This window comes from Mobula hypostoma, chromosome 6, assembly GCF_963921235.1.
Source record: "Mobula hypostoma chromosome 6, sMobHyp1.1, whole genome shotgun sequence".
Classification (NCBI taxonomy): Eukaryota; Metazoa; Chordata; class Chondrichthyes; order Myliobatiformes; family Myliobatidae; genus Mobula; species Mobula hypostoma.
The window spans coordinates 107,935,938-107,955,679 of NC_086102.1; the positions used below are offsets into that span (position 1 = coordinate 107,935,938).

Here is a 19,742-nt window from a genome sequence, read left to right on the forward strand (position 1 = left end):
CATCAGGCCTTGACTTCTGATCGACCCTTGGGCTTCGAACTTCAGTATCGACCCAGGACTCACCAGTAACAATGAATGAGGACCCGGAATACTGGCGGCCTCCAGCTCTGGATTCACTGATGACGGGACCCCGAACTCCAGGCCTCAATCTGCGTTCTCATGTCTGTTTCTCTGATACTATTTACGTAGACCACCGCAGCAGCTCGCCGGGGTCCTCTATCCTGGGCCCATTGTCCCCAGCAGGGCCGGGGCCCGTGGGCTGGAGGCCCTGATGGGCCCCTGCCAACACCATAAAATGATGCTGTACCGAGCAAAGAAGGGCAAGAACAAGAGCAAAGGTCGTACTGGTCTAAATATCAAAGCTGTGGACCAAGACATTGGTTTAGTACAATATGTAGGCTATAAGCTTACAGGCCTAAAGAGGGAGGACAGAAAGTAATGCAGATTCTTAGTTTGAAGGACAGCATCTAAAGCACCCAAAAATTGACCTAGGCTTAGTTGGCTTAGTAAAGTTATGAGGGAGATGAAGTATGATGTATCCAATCTTAAATCTTCATTTAGCTATCGCTGCACAGACCATAGGCCTTATTTCTCAAACAATGCCAAAGCATTTTTATCTCAGTATTTTTCTCCACCGTGTGTTCTGAGAAAGTAAAATGGAAATGAGAGACAAAAAGGCCAAGAGGGACGGCACTAGGAAACTAGACAATAACTAGGGAACTTGACAACAATCTTTTTGAAAAATGAGATCTAGCACATACTAACCTATTGCTGTACTGCATGGCTTGCAGAGTAAAGACCACTTATTACTTACTAGGTTTGTAAACAGTCAACTATTAGCCTGTTGCCACTAAAACAGGAACAGCACTGACACACAAGCCCAGATATTTACAAAGTCAGGTGCTTGTTTTTCAAAATTACAGCCCAGTTCTTCTGGATTTCTTTGCAGCAAAGTCCCTGATTAGATCACTAAAATCCAATTTCCAAACAAGATCACTTTCAGGTGACATCAGAGTGAGATGATTCAGCCTGTCCTGTCCCATTGTGGATCTGAGCCCGTGTAGTTGCCGTTATCAGGCCTGCCAAATATGTCACTGGAGCCTTGGATAGTCAGTCCCCTCTCAACCAAAAACTTCACAACCACCACCTCTCTTCTCAATACGTTGGTCCAGTAGACACACTCTGACTCGAACTGTTTTTGCAGTTCTGGATCTATTCTTCTGCTGTCAGACGCTAGTGTAACATAGGTCAGTTTCATTTTCCTGCGGTGTTTGCTATTTTCATGCTCTCCTATGTGCTCAGCGGCATGTTTCCAGTCGCTAAAGCCAGTTTCGAAGCTGGACTGACAGTTCTCACTGAAGATGCAGCATGCAAAACAAAACACACAGCCGGTGGAAGGGGAATATAAGAGCCATTGCCTTGATAGGTACTCACCATTTACGAGCTTGCGTTTGAAGTGAAATTTGGAGAAAAGATGTCTGCTGTTTGTATACTCGTTCCAAAGCTTTGATATACACATCCTTATTCTGGCAGGACTCCGGCCCTTTCTTAGCCCAGTATGCTCGGACTGAATCATCTAACGTTTCCTTTCCCCAGCGAGCAGGATCAGTGCTGTAAGGATCCTCAGTAGCGGTAACGTTAACATTAATGGCAGCCTGACTTGGTTGTTCAGAGGCCTCTGTGGTTGGGAATCCCAAAGTCCTGCTCTCTGCCTCTCCAACGTTAGCTGCTGAGTGGCAAGGACAGTGGTCCTGTGCTAACGTTGGTGCTAGCGCTAGCTGTTGAACAAGTCTCTGTTTGTCCACCGGTCTCAGACTGTGACAAGAGCGATGTACTCCTCCATCATCGAGAACAGGTTTAAAAAATTCTGTCAATTTCAATGTCTTTTTCAATGCTTCTTTCTCACGCTCCTCTCTTTCTTGTTTCTTTTTTCTTTTCTGTGCTTCACTCTCGTATTTTTTTTGTCCGCCATGATGAAAGCTACCTACTTTGGGCCCCTCTGCAGCTCGGGCCCCTGGGCTGCAGCCCAGCCTAGCCCTGCCTGAAGTCCAGCCCTGGTCCCAGGTGCAGTCCGTCAGTTTGATGTCATCTAGGTGGAGGTCCTTCCTCTCCCAGGGATGAAGTCTGTGGAGCTTCTGTTAGTATTTCTGTAGCTCTGGGTTTTTTACAGGATAGTGTTTCCCCGTCCATATCCCACACTCTGTACACTGTAACCAGGAAGCTCAAACAACACACATCAAAGTTGCTGGTGAACGCAGCAGGCCAGGCAGCATCTCTAGGAAGAGATACAATCAACGTTTCAGGCCAAGACCCTTCGTCAGGACTAACTGAAAGAAGAGCTAGTAAGAGATTTGAAAGTGGGAGGGGGAGGGGGAGATCCGAAATGACAGGAGAAGACAGGAGGGGGAGGGATGGAGCCAAGAGCTCGACAGTCCTTCCAGGTGAGGCGACACTTCACCTGTGAGTCGGCTGGGGTGATGTACTGCGTCCGGTGTTCCCGATGTGGCCTTTTATATATTGGCGAGACCCAACGTAGACTGGGAGATCGTTTCGCTGAACACTTACGCTCTGTCCGCCAGAGAAAGCAGGATCTCCCAGTGGCCACACATTTTAATTCCACATCCCATTCCCATTCTGATATGTCTGTCCACGGCCTCCTCTACTGTAAAGATGAAGCCACACTCAGGTTGGAGGAACAACACCTTATATTCCGTCTGGGTAGCCTCCAACCTGATGGTGTGAACATTGACTTCTCAAACTTTTGCTAATGCGCCCCCCCCCCCGTACCCCATCCGTTATTTATTTATATACACACATTCTTTTTCTCTCTCTCCTTTTTCTCCCTCTGTCCCTCTCAGTATACCCCTTGCCCATCCTCTGGGTTTCCCCCCCTCCCCCTTTTCCTTCTCCCTGGGCCTCCTGTCCCGTGATCTTCTCATATCCCTTTTGCCAATCACCTGTCCAGCTCTTGGCTCCATCCCTCCCCCTCCTGTCTTCTCCTATCATTTTAGATCTCCCCCTCCCCCTCCCACTTTCAAATCTCTTACTAACTCTTCCTTCAGTTAGTCCTGTCGAAGGGTCTCGGCCCGAAACGTCAACTGTACCTCTTTCTATAGATGCTACCTGACCTGCTGCGTTCACCAGCAGCTTTTATGTGTGTTGCTTGAATTTCCAGCATCTGCAGATTTCCTCGTGTTTGCGCCAAGAAACTTAATCTCATTTCCTTTGTCCCTCACATTGTCCCATTTTCATTTGAACTTTCCCTCCAAGCTAACACCTTCAACCCCGCCACTAGACTGCACTACCTAGATTTCATTATGGTGTACGATAGAAAGCGTCCTATGCAGGTGCATAATGGCTTGTAATACAACTGCTCTGCCTATGACCGTAGGTAACTGCGGAGAGTTGTGGACACAACTCAGCACATCATGGAAATCAGCCTTTCCTCCATGGACTCTGCCTACACTTTACAGGGAAGGAGATTAAGAGGTGACTTGATAGAGGTGTACAGGAGCCACAGCGCGGATGACCAGATACTTTTTCCTGCCCCTTCCTTCCCAGTCATGATGAAGGGTTTTAGCCCGAAACATTGACTGTTTCGTCCCCTTCGTGACCTGCTGAGTTCCTCCAGTATTTTGTGCGCTACTCAAAGATTTCCAGCATCTGCAGAATCTCTTGTGTTTATAGTAAGGTTCCTTACACTTCATTGTTTAACAGCACTGCACTTTCTCTGTAGCCGAGACACTTCATTCTGTTACTGTTCTACCTCGATGCACTGTGTAAATGATTTGATCTGCATGAGCAGTATGCAAGACAAACTTTTCACGGCAGATGTGAGAGTGTTAGCAGAATTGTGATTTCAGATAGGAGAGGGGTGGAGGCTGTTCTATAGCCGCGTGAACATGCAGGGAATGGAGGGATATTGACCAGGAGCAGGCAGAAGGGATGAGTTTGATTTTAATGTTCGGCATAAGCACGGTAGGTTGAAGTGTCCGTTACCGCGCCGTGTAGTTCTGGTGGGAGCGGGACAAAGTTCTTTCAAGCTCGCAGGTGTCAAATATCACATCCCTCCAGGGTCCCGTCCCGGAGCAGAGCGGAGGGTGGGGGTGGTGGTGGAAGGATTAAGGGGATGGACTTTGGGGAGATTTTAGGAAGGTCCTGGAATCACGTGTCCTTCGCATTTTTTTCTCCCCCCTCCGCTGTTCGACCGCTCCGCCTGGTCTTTGTTTGCTCGGGCTATCCTCCGGAGTGTGTGCGGCGTGCGAGGGAGAGCTCCGCATCGCATCTCTGGGATCTCTGGGACCCCACTCCCACCACGCCGGTGAGTACTTAAAGTCCGCCAAGAGGGACGGCCGGAAAGCGAGCTGAGTGTAAACTGGTCACTGCAAACTTTCCGGAGAGAGATGGGGGTGGAGGGAGTGAGGGAGGAGAGAGAGAGACTGGGGGGTGAGAGGGAGAGAGAGAAAGAGGTGTGAGAGGGAGAGGGAGAAAGAGGAGAACGAAGGGGAGGGAGAGAGAAAGAGCGGGAGGGGGATGAGGGAGAGAGAGGGTGAAGGGGAAGGGAAGGAGGAAACTTCTTGCGAAGTTTCAACTGGATTTCGTGCCCCCTTTTTGCCTTACTGTTTCTGATCCATCACCCCGCCCCACCTCACCCCCGTTTCCTCGGGGACGGAGTAGCTACTGCCTCCTTTCTCAGCCCAGACGGTGAGGAGCCTCCAGGCTCGGGTTACCTGCTTGAGGATGTAGGGAGGGGGAGGAGGGAGAGAGCGGGGAGGAAAGGGACTCCTGGCTTATTTTATCTCAGTTGGGAAAGTGACTGGGATGCGTTGTGAAAGGGTGAGGAAGCCAGACTAGCTCTGCCTCACACCCCGTTCCTCCTCCCGCCAGACTGCGGGACTACTTGCCCCCATCATTCTGGTCTTTGTTCTCGGTTCCCGACGCGGGATGATCGGTGTGTATGGGCAGCGGAGACCCCACCCCCACCCACCTGAGACTGGTTCCAATTAACCCTTTTCACATCCCCCTCCGCACACATTTCTACACCCCCACGCCAGCACTTACCCCACCCTCCCCTCTTTCTTGCCACCACCGTTCTCCTCCCACATCCTTCCCTCACACTTATTGCTCTCCCCACCCCTTCTATCTCACAACTTTCCCACTACCCCCACCCTTCCCTCATCTGTGTCCCCACCAGGTCTACACAACACCTTCCTTATTCCCTTTGTCCCCACCATCTTTACTCCCTTTCTCCCCATTACCACTCACCACGTCTCTGCGCCCTTCCACCCCACACCCTTCCCTTTTTTCTTCCCCTTTCTCTTCCTACTCCCTTCCCTCACCCCCTTTCTCTCCCCTACCCCTCCTATCCCACCCCTTCTTCCCACTACGTCACCCCATCCCTTTCCCTCACATCACCACTCCCCACAGCCCTCCATCCTCATCCCTCTTCCTCCCTTCATCCTGTACCTACTTGCCCCCACAACACCTCCCCCACCCCCTGTCCTCTCAAGACCAGTTGCTCCATGGGTCCCCCCTTTCCCCAGGTTCCTCCTTATGATTTTACACTTTATTATTTACCAGCTCTGCAGCACTCTCTCTGTAGCTGGTGCACTTTATTCTGCAGTCTGTTACTGTTTTACTGTACCTTGTTCTACCTCAATGCACTGTGCAGCGATTTGATCTGTATGAATATGCAAGGAAAACTTTTTCTGGTATGTAGTGTTAAACCAAGCAGCAGAGCTGAGGTGGCACCTCGGTAGCTTAGCAGTTGGCACAGAACTTTACGGTGCCAGCGATCGGATCATCGGACTTCTTCTCCCGCTGCTGTCTGTAAGGAGTTTTACGTTCTCCCTGTGGATGTGTGGGTTTCCTCCGGGTGATCGGGTTTCCTCCCACATGAGGGTTAGGGCTAGTGAGTTGTGGGCTGGTTATGACGTCGTGGTGAGCTCATCGTCAGATTGTGCTGGTCACTGACGCAGTGCAATGAGCTTCACCGTTTCTTTGATCTTTCAATGTACCTGTGCGAAAAAAAACAAAGCTGAACCAAACACGAGAAAATCTGCAGATGCTGGAAATTCAAGCAACACACATCAAAGTTGCTGGTGAACGCAACAGGCCAGGCAGCATCTCTAGGAAGAGGTACAGTCGAAGTTTCGGGCCGAGACCCTTCGTCAGGATGTTTTGGCCTGAAATGTCGACTGTACCTCTTCCTAGAGATGCTGCTTGGCCTGCTGCGTTCACCAGCAACTTTGATGTGTGTTGAAAGCTGAACCATCTCCTCTTTCAGATTACCCTAACAGACCCAACAACGGTGCCTGGAAGAATAGCAGAATTCTTAGCAATGCATTAAATCAGCATTGCCAGAATAGTTTTGTTTTAATTATTTATTCATTAAATGTTGATATCACTGGTAAGCCCAGCATTTATTACCATCTTCAACTCCGAGGTTGAGGGACAGAACGTGATTGGATAAGGGTAAAGGTAACAATTAGCTTTAATTGTCACATGCACATCAAAACATATCGTGAAATGCCTTGTTTGCGTCAGTGACCACCAGTCAGAGGATGTACTGTGGGGCAGCTCGCAATTGCTTCTGGCACCAACATAGCATGACCACAGCTCACTCACCCTTACTGACCCATACATCATTGGAATGTGGGAGGAAACTCACCCAGTTACACTGAGAACAGACAAGCTCCTTATACATTAGATTAGATTGTGAGGACACTCAGTCCTCGTTTATTGTCATTTAGAAATGCGTGCATTAAGAAATGATACAATGTTCCTCCAGAGTGACAGCGGTGGGAACTGAACCCTGATCAAGGGAGAGAGGAAAGATCAAACAGAAGAAATATTAGAATTAAAATTTAAAGGATTAGATAGGATAGACAGTCAGAATCTTTTATCCGGGGTGGAAATGTCTAATACGAGAGGACGTACATTTAAGGTTGGGGGGGGGGTTAAAAGGAGGTGTGCAGGGCAAGTCTTTTTACACACAAAGTAGTGGGTGCCTGGATGTGCTGCCAGATATGATAGGGGTATTGAAGAAGCTGTTAACAGATATGCAGGAAATGGAGAGATAAGGATAACGTTTACTGAAGGTGCACTCCACAAAGCCAACCCATGGACACAATCTTATCACTGAGTTCAGGAGCTCCATCCCCTGATATTCCTTTGCCAGGATTAGTGGCTAGTTTGGGATGTTGATTCTTGACATTGAGGTTCTTGATTAGTAAGGACGTCGAAGGTAATGAGCAGATGGTAGGAGAATGGGGTTGAGAGGAATGATAGATCAGCCATGATGAAATGATGGGCAGTCTTGATGGGCCGAACAGCCTAATTCTTCTCCTGTCTTAAGACAGAAGGGAGTTAGTTTAATTTGCATCATGTTCGATGCAGACATCTTGAGGTGATGGGACTGTTCCTGTTGTATTTTCCACATTCTATGATGTCAGAAGATCCCAGTCTTCTATTTTGGTAGGTAAAAAGGTGGTGAATGAGCTAAATGGGGAGGGATCTTTGGAATAACAAACAATTCTTTGCCTGGTGTGAGAGCAGAAATATGAGACGTAAACGAGATGCATGATCGACTCCTGCGTCAACTCCTGCAGAATGGAAGCTATGCTGTAAATGGACGTTTCAGGTGTCCCGGACTGGAAAACCTCATCCTGAGAGCAGAAGTTCCCCGTTCCCAGTGACAGATGGATACACTCTGGGTTACTGTGGGAAGAGATTGGTGTGCCCTTGGCGGTGATCTTTGTGTCCTCACTGGCCACAGGAGGAGTTCCAGAGGATGGATGGTGTCAAATTTTATTCCTTTGCTCAAGAAAGGCAGTAGGGATAATCCTGGGAACTATAGACCAGTCAGTCTTACTTCAGTGGTAGGAAAATTATTGGAGAAGGTTTTTACAGACAGGATCTTTGAGCATTTGGAGAAGCATAGACTGATTAGGGATTGTCAGCATGGCTTTGTGAGGTCATCACTGTCAAGCCTGATTGAATTCTGTGAGGAAGTGACAAAGCACATTGATGAAGGTAGAGCAGTGGATGGGGTGTATATGGATTTTTGTAAGGGGTTTGATAAGGTTCCCCATGGTAGGCTCATTCAGAAAGCCAGGAGGCATGGGATCCCAGGAAACTCGGCTGTGTGGATTCAGAATTTGCTTGCCCACAGAATGTGGTTGTAGGTGGATTGTGTTCTACCAGGAGGTCAGTGATCAGTGTTGTTCCACAGGGATCTCTTCTGGGACCCCTCATCTTTGTGATTTTTATAAATGACTTGGATGAGGAAGTGTAAGGGTGGGTTAGTAAGTTTGCAGATGACACGAAGGTTGGCGGTGTTGTGGATAGTGTAGAAGGTTACAACGGGACATCGACAGGATGCAGGGCCGGACTGTGAGGTGGCAGATGGAGTTAACATGGAAAAGTGTGAAGTGATTCACTTTGGAAGGTCTAATTTAAAGGCAGAATACAGGGTTACCGGCAGGATTCTTCGCAGTGTGGAGGAACAAAGGGATCTTAGGGTCCATGTCTGTAGATCCCTCAAGCTTACCATGCAAGTTAATAGGGTGGTTTGGTGTGCTGGATTTCGTTAGCCGGGGGATTGAGTTCTAGAGCCCTGAGATAACTTGCAGCTCTATAAAACTGCTTAGACCACATTTAGAATATTGTGTTCAGTTCCGGTCACCTTAGTATAGGAAGCGTGTGGGTTTTAGAGAGAGGTCAGAGGAGATTTACCAGGATGCTGCCTGAATTCAAGTGCGTCTTGTGAGGATGGGCTGAGTGAGGTAGGACTTTGGGTTGAAGGATGAGAGCCAATTGATAGAGGTGAATAAGATGATAAGATGCATAGATAAAGTGGACAGCCAGAGACTTTTCACAGGATGGAAATGGCTAATATGAAGGGACATAATCTTAAGGTGATTGGAGGCAAGTATAGGGAGAGATTTCAGAGGTAGGTTTTTTACACAGGGAGTGCTGCTAGTGGTGGTGATAGGGCAGGTTTACTAGGGACATTTAAGAGACTTTTAGATAGGCACAAGGATGAGAGAAGGATAGAGGGCTTTGTGGGAGGGAAGGGTTAGATTGAACTTGGAGTAGGTTACTATGTCGGCACAACACTGGGCTGAAGGATCTGTACACAGCTGTACTGTTCTGTGCATGAGAACGAAAGGGCACCGGTTTAAGGTAAGAAGGGAGAGATTTAATGGGCACCCAAGGGACAAAGCTTTCACCCAGAGAGTGGTCAGCAGATGGAACGAGCTGCCAGAGGAACTGGTTGAGGCAGGTACATTAATAACATTTGAACGCTATGAGCATAGGGACAAAATGGGATTCAGAGGGATGTGGGCAAATGGAATAATCTTTGATGGGAACCTAAGCTTAGCCAAAAGGTCTGTATTTTTCTGTAGTGTTCTATGTGGTTGAGAGGAAGGAACTTGGAGCCAGGGTGGGAAGAGGTGTAGTCTAAGAAACTGTGGGAAGGAATCATTTGGCGGGGGGAGCTTCATAGTAGGTATCAATGTCTCCTGAGAAAGAGTCAGAGAGACCTCAACAAGGGCAAGAAATGTCAGAAATGGTTCTGGTGACTTTGAGAGCAGGGTGGAAGTTGGTGGCGAAGGTGATAAGGGGTCAAGGAACAACATCTGCAGCCTTTTGGGTCCCCACGAGATCTTTGGAACCTACTTCCTTAAGGGGGCAGCACAGGCTAGTGTAATGCCATTATGTTACTGGTAGCCCGGTTCAGTTCCCGCCTCTGTGAGGACGTATTCCCTGTGACTGCGTGGGTTTCCTCCTGCATTCCGAAGAGGTATGCGTAACTAGGTTAATTGGTCACGTGGGCTCATTGGGTTGGGAGGGCCTGTCACAGAGCTGAATCTCTAAATAAAAGATAGAATAAAAATAACAATCAAATCTTGATAAGCAAAAGGGTGGGAATGGACAGAATATAGGAACGGAAGATTCCTTCCGCTCAGCCACAGTCATGCACACTCCAGGAACCCAGTGGCCTTTTCTGGATTCATACCAAGTTCAAGTTTAACTGTCATTCAACGGTACATATGTACACAGCTGAACGAAGCAGTGTTCCTCCAGGGACAAGATGCTGAACAGTCACACACAGCACAATAGTCACGATAGCCTGTGAAATCACGCAATAATAATATTGGGACAAGTGGTGTGGCCTGAAGACTGCTGATGCGTGGGATGTTGCTCTGGAGCCAGGTTTTCGCGAGGACAAGTACGTAGCAGCTCCTCATTTTGTGCTGGGTCAGCTTGTCTTCCAGGGAGCGAACACTGGAGAGCAGCACCCACATGTGTGTGTTAATATGTAGAGAGTGGCTAACAATGGCAGGTTTTGTTCCCCTTACAGCCATTAGTAAACCAGGTGGCTTTTTATGACAGTGAACAACATTGTAACTGTGATGGCAGATTTATTCAATTAACTTTTTAATCAACAGTGCTGTGTTGGCACCAGAATGTGTAGCAACACTTATTTATTTAAATGTAAAGAGCAGAGTAGGCCCTTCCATCCCTTTCAGCCGCCTGCCGGCAACCCTCGATTTAACCTAGCCTAATCATCGGACAATTTACAATGACCAATTAACCTGCTAACACACAAAGTGCTGAAGGAACTCAGCAGGCCTGGCAGCATCTATGGCAAAGAGTACAGTCGACGTTTTGGGCCTCGACCCTTCATCAGGACTCCCTTCTCTTGTTTGTGATTGACCTACTAACCGGTGGATCCTTGGAATGAGGGAGGAAACTGGAGAAATGCATGCATTCCCTGGAGAGGACATACACACTCCTTACAGAGGACACTGCGATTGAGCTCTGAATCCCGGTGTCCTGAGCTGTAATAACGTCATGCTCTCCGCTGCGCTAACATGGTGCCCCAGCACATCCTTGGCTGTGTTGGTTGTTAACACAAGTGACGCCTTTCACTGTATGCTTCGATAAGTAACTGAATCTGAATCTAGTCCCAGTTGCCCATATTCCTCTAAACCTTTCCTATCCATGTTCCTGCCCAAGTGTCTTTGCAATACTGTAACGGCTGCTGACACGGCAGCATAGTGGTTAGCACACTCAGGGTGCTCTGGAGTTTGCAGTTCAATACTGCTTTCCTCCCGCAGTTTGAAGACATACCGGTAGGGAGGTTAATTGGTCATTGTAAATTGTCCCATGATTAGGTTAGGGTTAATTGGGTTCGTTGGGGGTTGCGTGGCTCGAAGGCCAGAAGGACCTACTCCATGCTATATCGCAAAATAAGTAATTAATGAACAAATGTACCTGCGTCAACAACTTCCTCTGACATTCCATACACTGACCACCCTCTGGATGAAATCTTTGCCTCTCCAGTTCCTCTCTCCTTAAACCTGTGCCCTCCAGTTCTTGATTTCCCAACCCAGGGGAAAAAGACTTGATTGCATTCACCCTGTCTATAACCCTTGTGAATTTATACATCTCCGTATGGTCACCCTTGGTCTCCTATGTGCCAAAGAAAAACTTCTAGCCTGCTCAATCCCTCTCTATAACTCAGCCCATCAGGTCTTGGCAACAGTCTTGTGAATCTTCTTTGCATGCTTTCCAGCTTAACGACATCATTCCCACAACAGGGAAACCAAAACTGTACCCAGTACTCCAGGTGTGACCTCACAAGAGTCCTATACAACTGCAATGTAATATCCCGACTCCCGTACTCAGCGTCCCGACTGACGAAGGCCAGCGTGGAGAGTGCCTTCTCCACCACCTTGTCCAACTGTGACGCCCTTCTAGATGAAAATTTTTTAAAAATCTGCAGATATTGGAAATGTGAAAATAAAGCATAAGGTGCCCAGAACAGCTTTCTGAAATGTCTTTGTTAACTCCAGTCTGGGTATCTTACTAGCTTGTGATCTTTCGGTAGTTGTGTGTGTCGTTCAAGATTTCTAGCATCTGCAGAAGCTCTATATCGAGTTACACAAACGCAATATTTTTATTCTGCACTCGGTTATTGTTTCACCTAGTTCTACCTGAATGCACGCTGTAATGATTTAATCTATGTGAAGAGTATAAATGACAAGATCTTCACTGTTTCCCGGTGCACGTGACAATTCCAGATACAAGTGCAAAGTGGTCATAGTATTGCTGATTGTAGTGGTGGGACATGCCCTCTTCTCATTACTACCATCAGGGAGGAGGTGCAGGAGCCTGAAGGCCACACTCAATGTTTTAGGAACAGCTTCTTCCCCTTCCCCTCTGCCATCAGGTTTCTGAACAGCTCATGAACCCATGAACACTACCTCATTATTCTGCTCGCTTTTTGCATTACTTATTTATTTTATATTTATTGTGACTTCTCGTGGGTGGTGGGGTGGAGATACATCTCTACCAAAGGAGGTGTAAGGCACTCACTCCTTTCTTCCGCTAGCCTGCAGGTCACCCTTGGGCAAGGTGTAGCACCTGCTTGGCCCTCCGCTCAGGGTCACATGGAGCCATGGGAGCAGGTGGTGCATATCACACGTCCTGTTTATCTGATCACTGACACCAGGCAGACAATCTCTCATGAGTATTGATAATGGCTGGGGGTCACCTGTCTTGTAAAGACACTGCCCAGAAGATGGCAATGGCAAACCACTTCTGTAGAAAAATTTGCCGGCAACAATCACGGAAAGACCCTGTTCGCCCAAGTCATACGACATGGCCCATAACGAACGAATAAATAGTATATTTTTATGTATGCCCTGTACTGCTGCCACAGATCAACAAATTTCAGAACATATGTCAGTGGTAATGAACTCAATTCTGGTTGAGATTCATGAACCGAATGGTTGAAGAATGTGGATTGATTGATTAGTGTGTAGATGAGGGGCAGAATCCGGGAGAGTTATAGCGTCATAGAGCACAGAAACAGACCCTTTGGCCCATCCTGTCCATGCTGTATTGTCTAGGTACTACGCCTAAACCATACTATTCTCATCCACGTACCTATCCAACCTGCTCTTAAATGTTGCTGTTGAACCCACATCGATCCACACTTGTACTACTGTCTGAGTGAAGAGGTTCCACCTCAGGTTCCCCTTAAATAGAACTTAGAACATTATAGCACAGTACAGGCCCTTCAGCCCATGATCTTATGCTGACCTTTTAACCTACTCCAAAATCAATCTAACCCTTCCTTCCTACGTCATCATCATCAGGTGCTGTGTTCAGTTTGTGCTTTGACTGCCATGGCCCACACACTCCTGTTTCGGGTCAAGTGGATCAATTCATTGGTATTCATTTCCTTCCTACATAGCTCTCCCAATCAACTTGCATGTCAGCTTTGAGGGATCTATCGACAGACCCCAAGATTCCTCTGTTTCTAAACACAGAGAACTCTGTCATTAACCCTGTATTCCAAAGTGAATCACTTCACACTTTTTTGTGTTGAACTCCATCTGCCATTTCTCGGCTCAGCTTTGCATCCTGTCAATGTCCTGTTGTAACCTCCGACAACCTTCTGCACTGTCAAAGCTCCACCATCTTCATGTCATCGGCAAACTTACTCACCTACTCTTCCACTTCCTTACCCAAGACATTTATAAGTATCACAAATAGCCGGGGTCCCAGAACAGATCCTTTGTTCATGCTTCACCTTTCGCCCTAAATATTTCACCTTTCACCTTACACTTACGACTCCTATTTCTCATTTCACCCTGCCGGAAGGGAAAAAGCCTGCATACATTCACCCTATCTATACCCCTCAATTTTATATACCTGAGAACAAAATGGGGTAAGATTAGAACTGGGTGGTAGGTGTTAGCTGAGGACTTGAGGGGTTGATGGGCCTGTTTCCCTACTGTTAGACTCTGTATGACACACTGTTGTTCTCTGAAGTAAACTTTGTTCCTTACTGGTAACTCAGGCCCTAGATTTTAATCCTGTGTCCCCTGACCCTTGACCTATTCACTGAAAGGAAAAGCTTTCCTCTATCTGGTCCTCGCTCCCGGCGCGTGGTTCCAGCAGCTTCTTTCATCCCACAGGTGACTGATCGACCCGCGGAGTTCCTCCAGCAGTCTGCCTTTTTTTGAAAAAGGTCTTTATTTTTCATATGTGTGTTGAAAGGCACCTGTTGTGTCAACGATCAACACAGTCCGAGGATGTGCTAGTACCACCGTGCTTCCGGTGCCAACATAACATGCCCCCAACTCACTAACCCTGATCTGTCGGTGTTTGGCGTGTGGGAGATCAGAGCACCGTGGTAAGCCACATGGGTCACAGGGAGAACCGTACAGACAGTGAACTGGGCTGCTGGTGCTGTAATGGTGTTAGCGCTGAACTGTGCTGCCCAGCTTGCTGTTCGCTGGTGCTGTAATCAAGTTTATTGTTGTTTATCTACATACGTGTATATAACCGTATGATGTATATAGAAATGAGCAAACACGAGGAAATCTGCAGTTGCTGGAAATTCAAGCCACACACACAAAATACTGGTGAACGCAGCAGGCCTGGCAGCATCTATGAGAAGAAGCACAATTGACGTTTCAGGCCGAGACCCTTCATCAGGACTAACTGAAGGAAGAGATAGTAAGAGATTTGAAAGTGGGAGTGGGAGGGGGAGGGGGAGGGGGAGATCGAAAATGATAGGAGAAGACAGGAGGGGGAGGGATGGAGCTTAGAGCTGGGCAATTGATTGGCAAAAGGGATACAAGGCTGGAGAAGGGAGAGGATCATGAGACAGGAGGCCTAGGGAGAAAGAAAGAGAGAGGGGAGCACCAGAGGAAGATGGAGAGCAGGCAAGGAGTGATTGTGAGAGGGACAGAGAGAGAAAAAATAAAAAAAAATAAATATTCCACGTCCCGTTCATATTCTGATATGTCTATCCATGGCCTCCTCTACTGTCAAGATGAAGCCACACTCAGGTTGGATGAACCTTATATTCCGTCTGGGTAGCCTCCAACCTAATGGCATGAACATCGACTTCTCTAACTTCCGTTAATGCCCCTTCTCCCCTTCTTACCCCATCCCTTATTTATTTATTATTTTTTCCCCTTTTTTTTCTCTCCGTCCCTCTCACAATTACTCCTTGTCTGTTCTCCATCTTCCTTTGGCACTCCCCTCCCCCTTTCTTTCTCCCTAGGCCTCCCGTCCCATGATACACCCCCTTCTCCAGCCTTGTATCCCTTTTGCCAATCACCTGTCCAGCTCTTGGCTCCATCCCTCCCCCTCCTGTCTTCTCCTATCATTTTCAATCTCCCCCTTCCCCCTCCCACTTTCAAATCTCTTACTATCTCTTCTTTCAGTTAGTCCTGATGAAGGGTCTCGTCCCAAAACATCGACTGTACCTCTTCCTAGGGATGCTGCCTGGCCTGCTGCGTTCACCAGCAACTTTGATGTGTGTTGCTCATCTAAGCTGCTTTTTTTGGGCCAGTTAGCAGTTCAGTGTGTGGGGAAGGGTGGGGCCCAGTTGCCCATTGGGATTTGTGGGGGAGGGATCATGGCTGTCTGAGACAGATTTTCTGGCTGCCTAGTACCATCTGTGAGCTGCTCCCTCCCCCACCCTCCAGACCTCAATGCCCTTTGTTTTAGGTGACTGAAGTTGCTTTCCAGCATTGTTTGATCTCTCTCCCCCTCTCATTGGCATCTGGTTCCCTGCGACTTTTACAACCTTTTTATTGTGGTCTTCTTCCTGGCCTTGTATTAGCAAGGTAATAAAAGCACAAGGTTGTTGGCTCTCAGTGTGCTTCAAAGTACAAAGCTGAATGTAAAATTACTATCAAAGTACATTCATGTTACCAAATACTACCCTGAGATTCATTTTCATTTTCTTATGGGCTTTCACAGGAGTACAAAGTGAAATAGAATCAAATAAAAACTACATGCATAAATTGACAGATTGTAGAAATACAGAAGTGTATTAATCAAAAATAACTGATTAAATAATACTGAGAACGTGAGTGTAGATCTTTAAAAGTGAGTCCACAGGTTATGGGATTAGTTCAGAGTTGGGATGAGTGAAGTTATCCACACTGGTTTAGGAGCCTGGGGTAATGACTATTTCTGAACCTGGTGGTGGTGGTGGTGCAGGACCCAAGGCTCCAGTACCTCCTTCCCAGTGAGAAGAGAGCATGTCCTGGATATGGGGATGCCTTGATGATGGATGCTGCTTTCTTGTGACAGTGCTCTTTGTAGATGTGCTCAATGGAGTGCCTTGCCTGTGATGAACTGGGCTGTATGCACCACATTTTGTTGTCTACCACAGTACTGGTCTACTGGATGGCTTTATTACCTCATGTTACGCTGGGCAGTGAGAGTCGCTGCTCCTCTCACAGATCCCGGAGTGTAAAATGACCACCCGGCCTCCATCATACATGTCAAAGTTGCTAAGTTGAGTTTATTGTCGCAAAGATGCACAAGTACACAATATCAATAAGGTTGAAAGAATGGAGGGAAAATTTACAAGGATGTTGCCGGGACATGAGGACCTGAGTTATAGGGAAAGGTTGAATAGGTTAGATCTTTATTCCCTGGAGCGTAGGAGAATGAGGGGAGATTTGACAAAAATGTAACGACTATGAGGGTGTAGATAGGATAAATGCAAGCAGGCTTTTTGCACCTTGGTGGGGTGAGACTAGAACTAGAGATCATGGATTAAGGGTGAAAGGAGGAATATTTCAGGGGACATTTGAGAGAGATTTGGATAGATAGATGGATGGGAAGGGTATTTAGGGCTGTGGTCCGGATGCAGGTCAATGGGACTAGGCAGGATAATAGTTCAGTCGGAAAGCCCTGTTTCTGTGCTGTAGTACTCTATGACTCTGCACATACCTGCAGCAGCATCACAGGCAAATAGCATCAGAATCGGGTTTATTATCACTGACCAACGTTGTGAAATTCGTTGTTTTGCTGCAGCAGTACAGGCGTAGAAACAACTATAAGTTGCAATAAAAAATAAAATTAATAAATAGTGCAAAAGAGGAATATTGAGGTGGTTTACGAGTTCATGGGCCTTTTATATAAGCAACATTCACAAGAAAAGCATAAATTATACACCATTTTTATAAGAAAGAATTGGTAGCTGTGAGAAAAAACAAAATAATCCATTTTAGTGCAAAGTGGTGACAGTGTTGCTACTCCAAGGTAGTGATTAGGGTTGTGCCAGTTGGTTCAGGAACCAAATGGTTGAAGGGAAGTAGCTGTTCTTGAACCTGATGGTGTGGGACTTGAGGCTTCTGTATCTCCTGTCCGATGGTAGCTGAAAGCAGATGTCATGGCCCTGTTGGTGAGACCTTTGACGGATGTTGTCTTCATGAGGCAAGGCAGTGCCTCCTGGAGATACGCCTGTGAGCGGGGATTGATGTGCTTGGTAGACTGGGCTGAGCCCACGACTCTGCAGTTACGTACATTCTTGCATTTGAATTGCCGTGTCAGACCATGATGCGGTTAGTCAGGCTTCTCTCAGCAGTACATTTGTAGAAGTTTGGTGAACAAGCTGAATCGAAAGAAGAGCTCTGCACTCACACACTCTTTCTCAAGTGCCTGGTAAGAATCCCCTGAAGTAATTTTCTGACTTCCCTTTGAATTTGTCCCCACCAGCGTGTCCAGATCACTGCAGCTCACCGAGTTTCAAAAAATCTTTCACAGTAATTTGCTGCTCCACTGTGGAGTCTCTTCCAGGAACGCCTGCCCTGAAGCACCTTCTAGCATGTACTATTTCCCCTCCCTCACCTTCATATTCTACTACCTTCCCTTCCTGTCCCGATCGAGGGTCTCGACTGCTTATTCCCCTCCATAGATGCTGTCTGACCTGCTGAGTTCCTCCAGCATTTTGTGTGTGTTGCTCTCGATTTCCCACACCCGCAGAAACTCTTGTGTCTATTTCACAATCCCAGTGTGGCCTGCTGTACATTGGTGAGACCCGTGGGAAACTGGGGGACCACATTGTCGAGCACCTCTGCACCATCCACCACAAGCGGGACCTCCCAGTGGCCAAACACTTTAATTCCCGTTCCTGTTCCGACGTGTTGGTCCACGGCTTTCCCTTGTGCCAAGGTGAGGCCTCCCTCAGGGTGCAGGAGCAACCTTACCTTCTGTCTTGGAGCCTTCGACCTGACAGCATGGATATTGATTTCTCCTTCTGGTAAACAAATTAACCACCACCTCCCCCAGCCCCCCCATTCCCCACTCTGACCATGTACTTCTTCTTACCTGCCTATTACTTCCCCTGGGTCCCCTCTTCCTTCCCATTCTCCCATGGTCCACTCTCCTCATATCAATTTTTTTCTTTTCCAGAACTTGATCTTTCCCGTGCGTCTGGATTTACCTATCCCTTTCACTCCCCCCCCCCCCACCACTCCCCCACCTTTTAATTCTGACGCCTTCCCCCTTCCTTCTCAGTCCCCACCACTCCCCCACCTTTTAATTCTGACGCCTTCCCCCTTCCTTCTCAGTCCTGAAGAAGGGTCTCGGCCTGAAACGTCGAATGTCTATTCATTTCCATGGGTGCTGCCTGGCCTGCTGACTGCCTGCAGAGTTTTGTGTGTGTTGTTACACTATACCTGCTTCCTTTGCCAATTATCTTCAACCTCTATTCTCCAGTTACTAATCTATCTCTTCAGTGGAAATAATTAGCATTTAAGAAGTAAAGTTCCTTTCCTAAGGTGCTTCTCATTCACTCAGAAGGGCCCACGAGGTTTCCCAGTGAAGCTGGATTAGATCCCCTTTATTTGTCACATGTACACGAAAACATCAGAATGTAAGTGGTGAGTACCACAGAGTGTGGCCATTCTTCTGGCGCCAACATAGCATGCCCACAACTTCCTAACCCTGGCCTGTCGGCATTTGGAATGTGGGAGGGTATGGAGGAAACCCACACGGTGACGGGGAGAATGTACACCTTGCTTACAGACAGCAGTGGGAATTGAACACTGATTGCCAGTCACCATTATGCTAACAGGCCGCACCTTCCCCTCCATAACCTGCTGAGTTCCTCCAGCATGCTCAGGACCTCCTGTGTTTAATGAACACTGTAACTGTACCTGCCTCAACCACTCTCTCTGGCAGCTCACTACTTTCACCCATCACTGTACATGTGAAATAGTTGTCCCCTTAAATCTTTTCCCCTCTCAACCCTAAATCCATGCCTCTAGTTTTGAACTTGGGGGCCCTGGGGATAAGACTGTGACCACTCCTCCTATTGAATGCCCCTCGTCATTTCTATCAAGGGTCACCTCTCAGCCTCCTTTCACTCCGAGGAAAACAGTCCCAGCCTATCCAGTCTTTCCTTACAGCTCCTTCTAACAGAGGTGTCACGGTAGTGTAGCAGAACATGACACTATTCCTGCTCCAGGTGTCAGTGTTCAATTCCTGCACTCTCTGTGATTCTGAGTCCTCCAGGTGCCCTGGTTTCCCCCAGGTGCCCTGGTTTCCTCCCACATTCCAAAGACGTACCAGCTAGTAGGTTAATTGGTCATTGTAAATTGGCCTAGGAGTAGGCCAGGGTTAAATAGGTGGCTGCTGGGTGGTGTCGCTTGTTGGGTTGGAAGGGCGCTGTATCTCTAAGTAAAAAAATAAACTCAAGCCCTCCAGTCCCTAAGCTAATTGTTCCTCCTCCAGTCTTAACTTTATCACATCCTTCCCATAGTACAGCAACCAGAACTGTGCACAATATTCCAGAATAACACAAAAAGTACCGGAGGAACTCGGCGTATGAGGTGGTATCAATGGAGGGGAATAAGCAGTCGATGTTTTGGGTCGAGACCCTGCATCAGGACTGGAAAGGAAGG

The 19,742-nt window shown here is 47.5% G+C and overlaps 1 protein-coding gene across 1 annotated transcript in view; it reads left to right on the plus strand.

The window, feature by feature from the left end:
* The first annotated feature begins 4,121 nt into the window (after positions 1 to 4,121).
* Positions 4,122 to 19,742, plus strand: part of LOC134348275 (gap junction gamma-1 protein-like) — a 49,996-nt gene continuing 34,375 nt past the window's right edge. The window contains exon 1 of the mRNA XM_063051408.1: positions 4,122 to 4,321. The gene's annotated coding sequence lies outside the window, so the exon portion shown is untranslated. The remainder of the gene's footprint in view (positions 4,322 to 19,742) is intronic.